Below are 16,000 nucleotides of genomic sequence, written 5' to 3' on the forward strand. Positions count from 1 at the left end.
TCCTCGGTATGGGGTGGCTACGGACGATGGATGGTCTCTGTGGCCAAAACAAGAGTTTCACTAGGGTTCACCTGCCCACTTGGAGCTAATGGTGCTGATGATTTGATGCCAAGATCATCGGTTTCAAAGTTACGTTGTGGTGCACCTATGAACTTAGGCACACTGCGAGTTTTGGCATAGAGCAAGATCGCTGTTCTGAATCCAAACAGAATGTGATCTCTCAAAAATGAGATAGGTTATTTTAGGCCTCAACATCACCGTCCTGTAGCATTTGACAGTTCATCAATAGCCCTCATGAACTCCGAGTTATGACCCTCGGAAGATCGACCTCAAAACACACTTAGAGAACCTTGGGGATTTCTCGGTACGGGGTGGCTGTGGACAATGGATGGTCTCTGTGGCTAGAACAAGGGTATCACTAGTGTTCACCTGCCCACCCGGAGCTAATGGCACTGATGTTTCAATGTCAAGATCAGTGGTTTCAAAGTTGCATTGTGGTGCACCTATGAACTGAGGCACACTACGAGTTTTGGCATCGAGTGAGATCATTGTGCCGAATCCAAATAGAATGTGATCTTTCAAAAATGAGATAGGTTATTTTAGGTCTCAGTATCACCATCTTGTAACATTTGACAGTTCATCAATAGTCCTCACGAGCTCCAAGTTATGACCCTCAGAAGATTGACCTTGAAATGCACTTAGAGCACCTTGGAGACTCCTCGGTACTGGGTGGCCGTAGATGATGGATGGTCTCTGTGGTTGAAACAAGGGTGTGACTAGGGTTCACCCACCCACCCAGAGCTAATAGCACTAACAATTTGATGCCAAGATCAGTCGTTTCAAAGTTATGTTGTGGTGCACCTATGAACTAAGGCACACTACGAGTTTTGGCATCGAGTGAGATCGTTGTGCCGAATCCAAACATAATTTGATCTCTCAAAAATGAGATAGGTTATTTTAAGCGTCAACATCACCATCCTATAACATTTGACAGTTCATTGATAACCCTCATGAGCTCTGAGTTATGACCCTCGAAAGATCAACCTCAAAACACACTTAGAGAACTGTGGGGACTCCTTGGTACAGGGTGGTCGCAGACGATGGATGGTCTCTGTGGCCAAAACAAGGGTGTCACCAGGGTTCACCTACCCACCCAAAGCTAATGGCACTGATGATTCAAATAGTTCTAGCCATTAGGAGTTAGATTTTGAAAAGTTGTCAAGAAAATTGCAAAACTTTTTTACAATTTTTGCAAGTTTTGCGCTAAGACAAGTTTTATTGCAAATTTGATTGCAAATGGACTCTACAAACTCCTAGGGACCCTAATAATGTTCTAAACATCTAGACTTACCTAAAACATATGGAATTTACCAAAAGTCCGCTTTATTGGACCAATTGATGGCCAAGGCTTATAGTTGCACCATGGGGTCTTGTGTCCATTACAAATGTGGATGGTCATAGGGAGATCATTAGATCTATCCCTAGACCTTATTATATCAAGAAAATAAAAATGATTAGGTGTTTTTCACTAGTGTTCCTTGTATTTCATTAATGTTATTGGACTAAGAACCAGTTTTCCTCTCAGTTGGAAGGGTGGGCCTAAGGGTTCAACACTAATGGGCGATGTTGAACCACCTTGGTAATGACTAGTTAATTTGGGGAGGCTTGAGACTACATGCAAAGAAATTCTTATCAATTTTACTCTTGTTTCAAGGGGTGGGCCTAAGAGCTCAACATATTAGAATGATGTTAAATCACCATATTAATGAATAGCTCATTTGGAGATGGTAGCTAACCAAAGCTTAGAAGATTATTTTTATAGTATTGTAAAAGTTTTTTGTGAGAACCTTGCTACTAAAAATTCACAGTATATGCAATTTTCCCAATGAGTCTAAGCATGTTAACCAATGGAGGAGGAGTTGGAATGGTTGTAATAATGCATGGTAACCATGATGAACCAACAAAAAGGAGAAACACTATGAACCATGATGCAATTGAACATAAAGATGATTATGGAAAAGATCAAATGCAACATGTTGCTTCAGTCCCAAATTTTGAAAATATACAAGTGATGCAAAGGACAGGGTGATGGACCCAAGTAACAACCTAAAATGAGCAAATTTGTAACAATGTGCCAAGTGACCCTTCTAGGTCCTGACGGTCAAATCCCACAAATGGTCAACTCTAGGAGGTTTTAAGGCTTCAATGAGTTTGTTTTGAAATATTCACCATGTTCCAACACTTACCCTTGAGTTTCAATACTTTTCAAGCCAAAATGCACAACATGCCAAAATGTTGTCTATGCAACTTTACAATTTTGTGATAGGAGCAAGACAAATAGGTGGATAACTTTTATTTTTTACAAAAGAATCCTTAAATAAATGGATGTTTTGGATACCCTTTATCCTTTCACAAAACATTTATAAGACTTAGATACCCTTCCTTTGGAAAATATCAATGAACTTTCACACTTCTCCTATTTTTTAACAATGTCCCTAAGATGCATTTACAAAGAAACCACTAGAAGGACTTAAAATTTGGACTCCAAACTTTTCATAGGCTCCTAAAATGACTTCAATTAGACAAATCCACTCTCAATTTTAGTCTATGGGTTCCCTAACCACAAAAGCCCCAATTCACCTTCTCAAAACCCTTATTCCTAGGGCATCACCAATCTCACACATGCCAAGCCTTCTTGGACTAATTCAAAATTCAAAAATCTATGTTTTATCACCATAAACATGAATCAACTCACAAACACTACCCTCTTTAAGGAAAATCTCTTCCTATAGGACTGTCCCCTCACTTTCAACCCTTGTTTTCCACCTTTTATGTTTGGTGGCCACCAATTATTCTAGTTAGTTGATCAATTCAGGGTTAGAAGACATTATACATGTTAGGAAAATCGCATTCTATGAAGAATCAGGTAAGCATTTCATGGAATGACCATGTTTAGATGAAAAAACTATCAAAATGCTTATGAAAAGGACTGCTACAGCCAACAATCAGCAAGCTAGAAGAATAACCCTTCAAAAATGAAATCAAAACTTGGTCCTAAACTTCCTTAAAAATCTTAGAAGATGCCTCAATGCATTAGAATATCATAAAGAACTCAGAAACTCCAAAGAACCTTCAAATTGCTATTAAAATCCAAGCTTTTTTATTCAAAATTATGAATCAGTCTGTACATACTACCCTTATAGTTTGTACAAACACTATTTATAAGTTTTAGGGGATGGTTAATAACCACCTCCAATTGGTTTCACTTTCTATTCCTTCATAAAATTTAAACTATGGAGTTTCCCTCCAAAATGCTCATGTAGCTGTTAGATTCAAGATTTGAAATTTCTAAAGCAATAAGCTAAATTTTAAGTGACTTATTGAATGTTTCAACTTATGAAATGACTTGAGATTATTATGAGACCTTATTAGGAACTATCTAATTACTCACTTACCCTATGCAAACCTAGACATTGCTAAAATTCAAATCTCATGGTCCTTTACAACTTTTCAATATGAAAGTTTTTCAAAACATTATAAAATATTATGACTCTTTATGCTTTCAAATGCCATGATTGGTTGCAAAATGGATGAAATCAAGTATTCTAATTGTTCATCCGTACTTTCTAGATTTTTCTTATTTGATTAGTTTGATAAAAATAGTTTTAATAATCATAATGTCAGCTTTATGTCAAATAAGGAAAAAAGATATCCACAAGCAATTATCTTTCATATAGTTATAAATGCTCTTAAAATTGTCCTTATAGACTTGTATCACATGCAAATATGATTTGCAAGAACTTTTTCAATATCTTCCTCTTATAATTCCTTACAAAGAACCTAGCAAAATACAAATTAGAATGTGCAACTAATTTAACCCATTTTTTTCATTATAACAAAAACCATATACAAAAAAAGTTCACAGTTTACATCATAAATCTTAGGAATTCTCCCCAATACCACACCCCCCCCCCCCCCCCCAACTCTTCATGATGTACCTACATTCCAATATCATAAAAAAATTAGTAATTCATTGTATTAAACAAGATAATCATCAGTTCATTGAATCATTATGAAGAAAATAACATAAGAAGTAAATACACCTAGTCAAGTGTTCCAATAGAGTCCTTGTTGGAGTTGATGAAATCCAATTCTGAAGATGCCCAAGATCACCTGCATGCAAAAACCTATCAAAGGGAAGCCAAGGAGAGAAGAGCATGGAGGAAGGGAAAAACTCTAAATGGACATGAGAGAGAAAATATGCAAACACAAGAAAATATGTATTTACAATAAGAATGCTTTGTTATTATGAAAATACAATGAGGGAGCTCGAATATAAAGAGCTCCAAGAATCTCCTAGAACAAGCTAGAAGACGCTAGGAGATAAGTGTGACAACTAAGCATACATCCACATGAGTTGGAAAGTCCTCGAACAAGGTGAGAGGATAAGTATGACTTAGGAGAGAACAAACTCCTATATTGTCAACAACTTATAACTAACTCCTAGACTACAACTAATAAATAAATGCATTAACCTAAGTAAGCTTAAGTAAATAGAATAAATAATAAATAATTAATTATTTACTATAACACCCCCCCTTAAGTGCAACTTAGGAAAATGCCTTAAGCTCACAAAACTAAGAAATGCATAATGTATAATGCATAATGGGTCCTGTCAACGAGGCCATGTTAGGTACCCATGTACAAATGCAAAAGATGGAACCTCTAAAAATAGGGAAAGAGAGAAAACCATGTGCGAAAAACCCTCCCCCAAAAAGAGGTAAGAACCTAGTGAAGAACTGAAGAAGCCTCCAACTAGGGGAATATCCCCTAAAATAGGAACAACGAGTGGTCATGAAGAGCATCACTGAAGCATGAAGAAGCTGCAAAATCTACCATCAAAAATAAAACTGCTAATCTGAAGAACCTCCATGGAAGAAGAAGGCATGAACTGAGCATGTCTATATGGTAGATGATCCATCTCACCGAAATGTATAGGTAGCCAGCCACTACAATTGCCTTGTATATAGGATCAACCATTGAATACATAGCTCACATTATCGAACCATCGAACCATGGATACATTAGAACAACAACATAACCCCCCCTTAATGCAAATGGGGTGAGATGACAGGAAACTAAGAAGGTGGGCCAAATATCTCCTGCAGATGAACCAAGAATGACTAGAGAGGGAAAGAGGTAAAAAACACCCATAAAGACATAGTCAAACTGACTTTGCATGGGCTAATGTCATGGAAGGGACACTCATTGGACAAAGAGAGAATGCCTAAAATAGAAAACAACTATCCCCCCCATGGTGCTTTATGAAAATAGTGCAAGTACATCTAACTCAAAACAATGTTCATGACCCCCGGAATGCAAGAGTGACACTTTATCTCAGTGCGATACATAAAAGTGCTTCAAAATGATAGCTACAATGATCAAAACCAAAAACAAGCTGATAAAAAAATATAGTATAGCCTAAAACAAAGGAAACCATGCCAGGAAAATGATCTTCGGGCCTAAAACACTCAAGATATCCACCATAGAGCAAAAATGCCAAAAATATGATAGAAAGAGCATGGACCAAAATCTAAGAAAAGGACCACATTTCTGAAAAGGTTACAAAACCAGCTTTCCAAAAATTTTATTTTTTTTAAAACGGTCATGGGACGCAAAAGATATGCATGTTGGCCTCAAAAACACAACTTCAAACTTCAACTAAAAAAAGGGCAATAAAAAAGTATCAAAACCTAAAAATGCCTACACCAATGTCTCTGTCTCAGAACAAGCTTTTCGGTGCTTCTTTTGGATCAAAAAAATACCTTCGTATGCTCAAGTTATGGCCAAAAAATTGAAGGTAGGTCAAAATGGACCTCGGAGAGTGCAAGGTGGTGTGCTGATGTAGTACTGACATCATGCTGATGTCAACATTTCATTGGAAAAAATTTGACAGCCTATCAGCCGTCGAGGCAAAAAAAGGTAACACATGGCTAAAGAGTGACGTGGCAGGGGCCACATGGCAAAGTGCCATGTGGCAGACCTACCACGTCAATTGGTGAGTGGCTGAAGAAGTCCACGTGAGCTAGTGACTCAGTGTCCATGTGAGTGCTAACTAGCAGGTAGAGTTGAGCTGTCAAAGCATTGCAGGGGTGGCAAAAAGTGGTTGGGCCACCAACAGAGTTGAGCAAGGGAGCAGGAGGGAGGCTGAGGCAGAGCGTTGGGCAAGGGGCCAGCAGAGTGGCAGCTGTGCAGCAGCTGCCCTGCGACTGTGTTGCCGACAGCAGCAGAGCCTGGGTGGCATGTGGGTGGCTATCTAGTGGGTGTTGGGCGACGCAACCAAAAATGATTTTTTTTTTTTTTAAATTGCAATAAATGCCAAAAATCATCTGTACGGCCTCTCGAGCTAAAAAAAATTTGCCTCTCAGAGCCCTGTCTCCAAATTCAACAAGTTTTATATGAATCCTAACTGCAAATGGCCTTCTGAATCCAATGGTAGTGTCTGTTTGGGTTGAAAGTGCTCTAAACAAATGTTGTTCCCCTAATTTGAAGAAAAATGCACAAACAAACTAGGGTTTATAATTCCAAATCATGGCTTCAAAAAACTTTCAACGAAGTAGTAGCAGGAAGGCTCTGATACCATGTTGGAGTTGACAAAATTTAACTCCAAAGATGCCCAAGATCACCTGCATGTGAAAACCTATCAAAGGGAAGCCAAGGAGAGAAGAGCATGGAGCAAGGGAAAAACCCTAAACAGACATGAGAGAGAAAATATGCAAACACAAGAAAATATGTATTTACAATAAGAATGCATTTTTATTATGAAAATACAATGAGGGAGCCTGAATATAAAGAGCTCCAGAAATCCCCTAGAACAAGCTAGAAGACACTAGGAGATAAGTGTGACAACTAAGCATACATCCACATGAGGTGGAAAGTCCTCGAACAAGGTGAGAGGATAAGTATGACTTAGGAGAGAACAAACTCTCATATTGTCAACAACTTATAATTAACTCGTAGACTACAAATAATAAATAAATGCATTAACCTAAGTAAGCTTAAGTAAATAGAATAAATAATTAATAATTAATTATTTACTCTAATAATCCTCTCTTTGTTTTAGGGTCTCCAACACGGCTTCATGATCAGCACTAGCAATAGTAAAAAGTTATTTTACTTTTGGTATTCCTTGATGCTTCAACAACTTTACATTTGTTGCTATAATAAGATGCAAATATACGAGAATTAGTTTGTGCTTCTGATAGTCTTCGAATGTAGGAATTCCATTCCTTCTAAGCATGTATGTCTGCAGCCATGTTCTAGCAACAACCACTGAACCAGTAGGATATGTGAATCCATCATCATCTGTGATCAGTTGTGCAAGTTTTTGTTTACCTCTTACACTACGTGCTAACCAATAATTGGATTTCTCATCATTCCCCTATGGTGCAACCAATGCAAAGACATGTCCTAGCTGAAGTAGATCTGATAGATGGTTATGCTCAAGTGAACTTTCCATGTCATCATTTTTGATAGAGGGTATGATAGACAATGGAGTAAGATAATGTGGAGCCCATGTGTCCACCCACTCACTTGACTCATAGTGATTCCAATCACAGTGAAAACAACTAGGACAAAAGCAAGCTAGCTGTCATGTCCAAATGGTCCATGTACTAGAATCAGAGCTCAGAAATGAATGCATTTTTTATGAGTCTCTCACTATAGCACAATCTGATCTATCAGCTACAGACCCTTCATCAACCAACCAAAAGAACTTGTGTACCACTGAATCAAGAGTCCCCCCTTGTGATAATGCTAAACTACACCAATCAACAATGCTACGAGCATCAAGAAGCAATACTACTTAAGATTTCAATTGCTCCTTAACTAGAGCTCTCTTCACACATGCCCCTGCTCCATCATGTTCCCCTTTCCCATGGCCGAACTACTACAACCAACAATAAGCAAGCTAGATGAATAACCCTTCAAAAAAAAAATCAAAACTTGGTCCTAAACTTCATTACAGATCTTAGAAGATGCCTCAATGCATTAGAATATCATAAAGAACTCATAAACTCCAAAGAACCTTCAACAGGTACATTTTCATTCTCAAATTGTACATATTCATTATCTAACTCTATGATTTCACCTTTGACTAATTCATTGTCAACTTGACTAATATTTAGCATACCTTGTATTTTTCTTCGGTGTTCCATTTTGTCCCTTTCCCTAAATGCCACAATGTCTTCATTGGATATCTTCTGTTTGTGTTTAGCCTTTCAACGATTGCTACTCCCCATTCAAATGACAATATCAGACACCTGGGGTTATACTTTTAAAAAAAATTCGATAGGTTGGGCACGAAAATGCAACTTTCTGTAAAACACGTGAAAAAAAAAACTCAAAAAGTGATGTTGTTGGGTCTACAGGGACAAGGAATATGTTCAAAATTGATGCCAATAATATCAGATATCCAATTTCAAACTAGATATCCGATATTAAATTGGACATCCAATTTGAAATCAAATATTTGATATGCCTCCTAAAGACATTTTGGAGGGAAAATCAAATTTTTGAGTTAACAGTTTATAACCTATCAATTATTCGAGTTATATTAATATGTAAAAATATATTATAATATTATTTATATATCTATATATAATAACCTAACGTAAAGATATAACATATAATCTATTAATATATAATAATATATTATGTTATTCTTATTATAATCAAAAAAGATAATACATATTATTATATTATATTATTATTATTTTTCCTATATTTTTATGAAATATAATAACATAATATTATATATATATATATATATATGTATGTTATTAATATATAATAATATATTATCTTACTAGTATTATAATCTATAAATATTATTATTATTATTATTATTATTATTATATATATATATATATATATATATATATATATATCCCTAGGGGTCCTAGGACCCCTAGGGACATTAGAATCGTTCTGATGGGTCAAAAGGAGTCATAAGTTGAACTATGACCCCCTTCGAACAATTACATGACGACATATGTCCCTAGCGGTACTAGGACCCATAGGGATATTACAATTGTTCTTATGGATCAACGGGTCTCACAAGTTGACCTATGACCCCGTTCGACCCATTACATGATGACATATGTCCCTAGGGGTCCTAGGACCCCTAGGGATATATTAGAATTGTTTTGATGGGTTGAAGCAGGTCACAGGTTGACCGATGACCTTGTTTGACCCATTACATGATGACATATGTCCTTGGGGGTCCTAGGAACCCTAGGGACACATTAGAATCGTTCTTATGGGTTGAAGGGGGCCATAGGTTGATCTATGACCAGCTTCAACCCATTACATGATGACATATGTCCCTAGAAGTCCTAGGGCCCCTAGGAACATATTAGAATCATTCTTATGGGTCGAAGGGACCTATGACCCCGTTCGATCCATTACATGATGAAATATGTCCCTAGGGGTCCTAGGAACCTTAGGTACATATTAGAATCATTCTTATGGGTCAAAGGGAGTCATAGGTTGACCTATAACCCCCTTCAACCCATTACATGATAACATATGTCCCGAGGGGTCCTTGGGCCCCTCGTGACATATTAGAATCATTCTGATGGGTCAAAGGAGGTCATAGGTTGACCTATGACCCTCTTCAACCCATTACATAACAACATATGTCCCTAGGTGTCCTAGGGCCACTAGCGACATATTACAATCATTCTTCTAGGTCAAAAGGGGTCATAGGTAGACCTCTGACCCCATTCGACCCATTATATGATGACATATGTCTCTAGGGGTCCTGGGACCCCTAGTGACATATTAGAATTGTTCTTATGGGCTGAAAGGGGTCATAGACAAACCTATGACCCCCTTCGACCCATTACATGATGACATATGTCCCTAAGGGTCCTAAGGCCCCTAGGGACATATAATAATCATTCTTATGGGTCGACGAGGGTCATAGGTTTCCCTATGACCCCCTTCCACCCATTACATGATGACATATGTCCCTAGGGGTCCTAAGACCCTTAGGAACATATTAGAATCATTGTTATGGGACGAAGGGCGTCATAGGTTGACCTATGATCCCCTTCGACAAATTACATGACCACATATGTCTCTAGGGGTCCTCGGATCCCCTAGGGACACGTTAGAATCATTCTTATGGGTCAAAGGAGGTCATAGGTTGACCTATGACCCACTTCGACCCATTACATGATGACATATGACCATAGGGACATATCATAATCATTCTTATACATCGATGGGGGTCATAGGTTGACCTATGACCCCCTTCGACCCATTACATGATGACATATGCCCCTAAGGATCCTAGGACACCTAGCAACATATCATAATCATTCTTATAGGTAGAAGGGGGTCACAGGGTGACCTATGACCACCTGCGACTAATTATATGATGACATATGTCACTAGGAATCCTAGGACCCCTAGGGACATATTAAAATCCTTCTTATAGGTCGAAGGTGGTCATAGGGTGACCTATGACCCCCTTCGACCCATTACATGACAACATATGTCCCTAGGGGTCCTAGGACCGCTAGGACATATTAGAATTCTTCTTATGGGTCGAAGGGGGTCATAGGGTGACTTATGACCCCCGTCAATCCATTACATGAAAACATATGTCCTTGGGGTTCCTAGGACCCCTAGCGACATATTAGAATCATTTTTATGGGTCAAAGGGGCTAATAGGTTGACCTATGACCCCCTTCGACCCATTACATGACGACATATGTCCCTAGGGGTCTGAGGACCCATAGGGACATATTAGAATCATTCTAATGGGTCAAAGGGGGTCATAGGTTGACCTATGATCCCCTTCGACCCATTACATGATGCCATATGTCCCTAGGGGTCCTAGGACCCCTAGGGACATATTAGAATCGTTCTAATGGGTCGAAAGGGGTCAGAGGTTGACCTATGACCTTTTTTGACCCATTACATGATGACATATGTCCCTAAGGGTCCTAGGAACCCTAACGAAATATTAAAATCATTCTTATGGATCGAAGGAGGTCATAGGTTAACTATGACCACTTTTTACCGATTACATGACGACATATTAGAATCATTCTTACAGGTCAAAGCGGGTAATAGGTTGACCTATGACCCCCTTTAGACCCATTACATGAAAACATGTCCCTAGGGGTCCTAGGACCCGTAGGGACATATTACAATCATTCTTATAGGTCAAAGGGGGTCATAGGGTGAACTATGACCCCGTTCGACTCATTACAAGATGACATATGTCCCTAGGGGTCCTAGGGACCATAGAAACATATTAAAATCATTCTTATGGGTCAAAGGGAGTCATAAGTTGACCTATGAACCCCTTCGACCCATTACATGACAACATATGTCCCTAGTGGTCATGAGACCCCTAGGGATATATTAGAAACATTCTTATAGGTCGAAGTGGGTCATAGGATGACCTTTGACCACCTTCGACCAATTATATGATGACATATGTCCCTAGGGTTCCTACGACCCCTAGGGACATATGAGAATCTTTCGTATTGGTCGAAGGGGGTCATAGGTTGACCTATGACGCCCTTCAACCCATACCATGATGACATATGACCGTAGGGGTCCTAGGACCCCCAAGGACATATCAAAATCCTTCTTATGAGACAAAGGGGGTCATAGGGTGACCTATGACCTCCTTCAACCAATTAAATGACGACATATATCCCTAGGGGTCCTAGGACCCCTAGGGATATATTAGAATCCTTCTTATGGGATGAAGTTGGTCAAAGGGTGACCTATTACCCCCTTCGACCCATTACATGATGACATATGTTCCTAGGGGTCCTAAGACCCCTACAGACATATTAGAATCTTTCTTATGGGTCGAAGGGGGTCATAGTTTGACCTATGACCCCCTTCGACCCATTACATGATAACATATGTCCTTAGGGGTCCCAGGTCACCTAGGGATATATTAGAATCATTTTTATGGATTGACGGGTGTCATAGGTTGACCTATGACCCCCTTCAACCCATTACATGATGACATATGTCCCTAGAGGTCCTACGACCCATAGGGACATATTAGAATCATTCTTATTGGTCGAAAGGGGTCATAGGTTGACCTATGACCATGTTTGACCCATTAAATGACCACATATGTCTCTAGGAGTCCTAGGATCCCCTAGAGACACATTAGAATCATTCTTATGAGTCAAAGGGGGTCATAGGTTGACCTTTGACCCCCTTCGACCGATTACATGATGACATATGACACTAGGGGTCCTGGGACCCCTAGGGACATATTAGAATCATTCTTATGAGTCGAAGGGGATCATAGGTTGACTTATGACCCCCTTTGACCCATTACATGATGACATATGACCCTAGGGGTCCTAGGACCCCTAGGGACATATTAGAATTGTTCTTATGGATCCAAGGGGGTCATAAGGTCACCTGTGACACCCTTCAACCCATTACATGATGACATATGTCCCTAGGGATCCTAGGGCACCTAGCAACATATTAAAATCATTCTTATGGGTCAAAAGAGGTCATAGATTGACCTATGAACCCCTTCGATCAATTACATGATGACATATGTCCCTAGGGGTCCTAGGGCTCCTAAAGACATATTAGAATCATTCTTATGGGTCAAAGGTGGTCATAGGTTGACCTATGACCCCCTTTGACCCATTACATGATAATATATGTCCTTAGGGATCATGGGACGCCTAGGGACATATAAGAATCATTCTTATGGGTCGAGGCAGGTCATAGGGTGACCTATGACCCTCTTTGACCAATTACGTGACGACATATGTTCCTAAGGGTCCTATTACCCCTAGTGACATATTCGAATCGTTCTTATGGGTCAAAAGGGGTCATAGGTTGACCTATGACCCCCTTCAACCCATTACATGATGACAATTGTCCCTAGGGGTCCTAAGACCCCTAGGGACATATTAGAATCGTTCTTACTGGTCGAAGGGGGTCATAGGGTGACCTATGACCCCCTTCGACCCATTACAAGACGAAATTTATCCCTAGGGATCCTAGGACCCCTAGGGACATATTAGAATCATTCTTATGGGTTAAAGGGGTCATGACGACAAATATTTCTACGGGTCATAAGACCCCTAAAGACATATTAGAATCATTCTTATGGGTTGAAGGGGGTCATAGGTTGACCTATGGCCCCCTTCAACCCATTACATGACGACATATGTCCCTAGGGATCCTAGGACCCCTATGGACATATTAGAATCATTCTTTTGGGTTGAAGTGGGTGATAGGTTGACGTATGACCTGCTTCGACCCATTACATGATGACATATGTCCCTAGGGATCTTAGGACCCCTAGGGACATATTAGAATCATTTTTATGGGTTGGAGTGGGTCATAGGGTGACCTACCTCCCTCTTCGAGCCATTACATAACGATATTTGTCCCTAGGGGTCCTAAGGCAGCTAGGGACATATTAGAATCATTCTTATGGGTCAAAGGGGGTCATAGGTTGACCTATGACCCCCTTTGACCCATTACATGATGACATATGTCCCTAGGGGACCTAGGGACCCTAACGACATATTAGAATCATTCTTATGGGTCAAAAGGGGTCATAGGTTGACCTATGACCTCCTTCAACCCATTAAATGATGACATATGTCCCTAGGGATCCTAGAACCCCTAGGGACATATTAGAATCATTCTTATTGGTTGAAGGGGGTCATAGGTAATTCGACCCATTACATGATGACATATGTCCCTAAGGGTCCTAGGACCCTTAGGGACATATTTGAATCGTTCTTATGGGTCAAAAGGGGTCATAGGTTGACCTATGACCTCCTTGGATCCATTACGATATGACATATGTCCCTAGGCATCCTAAGGCCCCTAGGGACATATTAGAATCATTCTTATGGGTCGAAGGGGGTCATAGGTTTACCTATGACCCCCTTCGACCCATTACATGATGACATATGTCACTAGGCCTCCTAGGGCCCCTAGCAACATATTAGAATTATTCTTATGGGTCAAAGGGGGTCATAGGTTGACCTATGACCCCCTTTGACCCTTTACATGACGACATATGTCCCTAGGGGTCCTAGGACCCCTAGGGACATATTAGAATCGTTCTTATGGGTCGAACCTATAGCCCCATTCGACCCATTATATGATGACATATGTTTCTAGAGGTCTTAGGACCGCTAGGGACATATTACAATCATTCTTATTGGTCAAAGGGGGTCATAAGTTGACCTATGACCCCCTTCGACCCATTACATGATGATATATGTCCCTAGAGGTCCTAGGACCCCTAAGCACCAGGGATAACTTTAGGGAAGACCCCCCCTCCAAAAATTTATAAAATTATGGCGAATAACATGTCATTTGGGTGAAAAAAAAAATTAATAGTGTTGCCAAATTATGCGTCAATCGATGAATATTTGGTGGCGAATTTGTTAATAATTTAGACAATTTTTATAAAATAATGGCGATTATAATTTTTGTTTTTAATAAAATTATTAATATTGATAGCGAATTATGTTTTTAAATATGGATATTGGTTGACGAATATTTTAATAACTGATCGATACTTTTTCATAAAATAATGATGAAATTATTTTCCAAATAATTGAATTAATTTATTTGTCATGGCAAATGGTTTTCATAAAGTAATAGTTGGTATGGCTATTTTCAAAAGATGGAAAGTAAGTAGCCTAACCTAACATACCAACTTACATAAATTATTGGCAAGTGGCAAGTGGCAAGTGGCAGGTGGCAAGTGATGGTTTAAAGACGTGGTTATTTGACTATACATTATGGAAGCATAATCTTTTCCACTACCACTGTAATTATGTTAAATGTATTATTTGAGAACTGAAATTGTCTGATGATCCAAGATCAATGGCTGAGGTTTAATTTTGGCCAACATTTGTTGAGGGAAGAAGAATTGTCAAGGTAGTCACCAAAATGTTGACACGTATCAAGGTAAGTTGTCTATGGAGTACAATGTACCCGAAAAAATTAAATGCCATGCCAGTGATAGAAACATTCTCTCGCTAGTATGCTACCACTAACCACACACCACTTCTCAAATTGTACAACAAGGTCATCTTCAGTAGAGATATCAGTTTCTACAACTCCATCACGAGATTTATTAGGCTCCCAAATTTGTTGAATGGACTCTTGTGTAGGTTGAGATTGTATAGGCTCCTCTGATGATGTACCTTCCTTACTTTGACCAACATGGTTTTGTCTACCCTCGCCAAAGTATGAAGATATATTTTTGCATTTCATTGGCCTCTCTTGGACATCACCACCTTCATTAGTCCCACTCCTCTTCCTATTTAAATTTGACTATGACATCTCCAACAAATTAAGGTTGCAATTAAATTCTATGGACTCATAGTCATAGTCATTTTGGTTATCTACTGATCGCAATACTATGAAGAAGGCTCCTTCTTTTGGCATGTTTCAATAATGAAACTCGTATATCTTAAATAGACAACTACAAATAAATCATTTTCATTTTCGCAAATGGGTTGACCGTTACATATGATAAGAACTAATATTTAGTGAACACCGCGTAATTTCAAGTAATCGAGTGGGTGAATAGGGCAAGAATTTGGGACCCCATTGTGTGTGATGCATGGCGAATTGGGTCCTAGGACAAAAAAAAATTTCAAATACGAAGATGGGAATTTGGCGAATGATAATCGTCGAAAGAGACACTCAATTAATTCTCTGGTGAATAAGAGTAAACATTAAAGAGAAATATGGGCAAAGAACCCGACTACAAAACTAAAATTGCGTAATAATAGTGGCGAAGGTTCCGACCACTATATGAGTATTTTATAAAATCAGGGCAAACCGGTCAACTAGTATATGGTGGTTTTTTTTGCCAATTTCTATAGCCTGATTGGGACATATTGGCCAACTGGTGAATAATCGCCCTTAAAAATATCCCTGCTAAGGACAT

The sequence above is a fragment of the Cupressus sempervirens genome, chromosome 2 (genome assembly GCF_028749045.1).
Source record: "Cupressus sempervirens isolate cs-2001-9-10 chromosome 2, ASM2874904v1, whole genome shotgun sequence".
Taxonomy (NCBI): domain Eukaryota; kingdom Viridiplantae; phylum Streptophyta; class Pinopsida; order Cupressales; family Cupressaceae; genus Cupressus; species Cupressus sempervirens.